Below are 2,500 nucleotides of genomic sequence, written 5' to 3' on the forward strand. Positions count from 1 at the left end.
AATAGTAATAGTGATAACAATAGTAGTGGTGGTGGTGGCGGTGGTGGTAGATGGGAAAAATAGTAGTAATATATAGAGCAAAAGGCAAAAAAAGGCATGGCTGGATTACTGTACCTCTCCCCTTGCCCAATTTTGGAGGTTTTGTGTCAGGCCGAAGATATGAGTCGTCTGAAAGTATGAGTTAGGTTACTGGCTTGTACCCATTCCTCCCCATTCCCTCCCATGCACCCATAAAACTAACTGCTATTATTTACATCACTACCAATTTTTTCTCTCTCCTTTTTATTGCTGATTACTGTTGGTTTTTTGATTCCCCCATGCACCCATTCCTTCCTCATTCCCTCCCATGCATCCCGATTGTAAATCTAAGCCAATATATTTTAATTTCAACCTTTTTCTTTCTTTCTTATACTCTTATGTATTTTTGCTTTTCTTTTATATTTTATCATGCACCTATTCTTTTCCCATTCCTTCCCATGCACCCCCATTATAAAACAACCCGTTATATTTTAGACTTCTACCTTTTTTCCTTTTTTTCTCTCTTTCTTACATGTATTTATTATTGTTACTATTATTTTATTTTGTCATGCCCCTATTCCTCCCCCTTTCCCTCCCATGCACTCATAAAACTAATCTTTATAATTTAAATCATCATTTTTCTCTCTCCTTTCTTATACCTATTTTTGTCTTTATCTTCTCATGCACCCATTCTTCCATTATTTCCCCATTCCCTTTCATGCACCCCCATTGTAAAATTAACCCATTATATTTTTGATTTCTACTTTTTTCTTCGTTATATCAAAATTTTTAGTTATTGTTGTTTCTCTCCTTTTTTAAATAATTATATTATTTTCTTTCCTGTTCTCCCATGCACCCATTCCTCTCCCACTCATAAAATTACCCCATTGTATAATGTTTACCCATAATATATAAATTTCTACCTTTTTATCTTTTCATTATACACCCATTACAATATTAATCCTCCCCCTCACCATTCCTACCCATGCATTTCTCATATTCCCCCTTTTAATACCCATTCCCATTGGGACCCATTATATCTATCTCAGTCTCTTCCATTAGAAACATCAGGAATATAAGTTTACTAATGGCTGTGGGAGAAATATATAAGGGACGATTCAAGGAAATAATTATATTTTCTAATAGTACTTACAAGTTTGATATTTTTTTCTTTATCAATCATTCTTTTTTCTTCTTTTTAGGTGGTGGAGACAGTTTGTCTTTTCCTTATTTTCTTTTTTTTTGTATAAGGTGATAGAAGCAAGGAAATGCAATGCAGAGAAAGAAAATAAGGAAGAGATTGATAACTTTCACTGTTGAAAAGACCAGAGAGAGAGAGAGAGAGAGAGAGAGAGAGAGAGAGAGAGAGAGAGAGAGAGAGAGAGAGAGAGAGAGAGAGAGAGAGAGAGAGAGAGAGAGTATGCATTCCTTCTCTCTTCCTCCTTTACCATTTCTAAGTGAGAGAAGACAAAGATGGATTTCTGAACTCTCTCTCTCTCTCTCTCTCTCTCTCTCTCTCTCTCTCTCTCTCTCTCTCTCTCTCTCTCTCCATTCATTGTTGCATTTAGCAACTTTACTGAGACAAAAAAAATAAAAAATTAAAACTTGATTATTTTTTTTCTTTGGTTTTCTTAAAAATCGCATTTTTTCCTTTGTCTTTGAGAAGATACATTAACAGGAAAAAAATGGTTTGTTTGCTTCTTAGTTTGTTTTTCTTCTATATCACTCTTTTCGTTTCTGCTTTTGTTGATCTCTCTCTCTCTCTCTCTCTCTCTCTCTCTCTCTCTCTCTCTCTCATACTGCTCCTTGCAACACTAGAAACGCAACACTGCACTGATTCCTGCAATACAATAGCAAAACTGTTATTCCGAAAAACGTGGTGTGCAATGATAATCATAATAATAATAATGATAATGACGCTGAGTGAATTGTGTTTGCCTAGGCGGAGGCTGCGCGTCAGCTGATCGTCTGTTATGGTATTCCTTATTGTTTTGGTGCCAATAGACTATCTCAGTATCAGACCTTGACTTCTAATTTATGAAACTACATTATTTTTGGGGTATTATATATTCAAGTCTTCTAGAAGTTGACTAGAAAAGAAATGATCGTACTTTGAGTTTTATCAATTAAGGCACAAAATACAAGATGTCCCAGGAATATATGAACGACACGCTGCACGTGTATATCCTTAATTTCGCTGTTAAACCGTTTATTTCCTAGATACATATTTAAAAATACTTTAATTTTACTATTTCGTTAAAAGAAAGAAAAAAAAAAGATATCCTGCAGACTAACTCTTGTGCTATATACCTGGCGAATCTGGCAACCGCAACTTGAGTTCATGACTCCTATCATTAAGACGGGTATTCACATATATGTCCCTACATATGTGTGGGAGGGCAATGAACCTTAGTGTTAGAGGAAATAAAGGTCAGATTGCAGGGTTTTGTGTGTGTGTAGGTGATTCTCTCTCTCTCTCTCT

At 35.4% G+C, this 2,500-nt stretch overlaps 1 protein-coding gene across 4 annotated transcripts in view; it reads right to left on the reverse strand.

Annotated features, from left to right (window-relative positions):
• Nucleotides 1-114: 114 nt before the first annotated feature.
• The window catches only part of LOC135098647 (uncharacterized), a 49,936-nt gene continuing 47,550 nt past the window's right edge, over nt 115-2,500 (reverse strand). For all 4 annotated transcript variants that reach the window (XM_064001002.1, XM_064001003.1, XM_064001000.1 and 1 more), the window contains one exon: nt 115-168. The gene's annotated coding sequence lies outside the window, so the exon portion shown is untranslated. The remainder of the gene's footprint in view (nt 169-2,500) is intronic.

The sequence above is a fragment of the Scylla paramamosain genome, unplaced genomic scaffold (assembly GCF_035594125.1).
Source record: "Scylla paramamosain isolate STU-SP2022 unplaced genomic scaffold, ASM3559412v1 Contig72, whole genome shotgun sequence".
Lineage (NCBI taxonomy): Eukaryota > Metazoa > Arthropoda > Malacostraca > Decapoda > Portunidae > Scylla > Scylla paramamosain.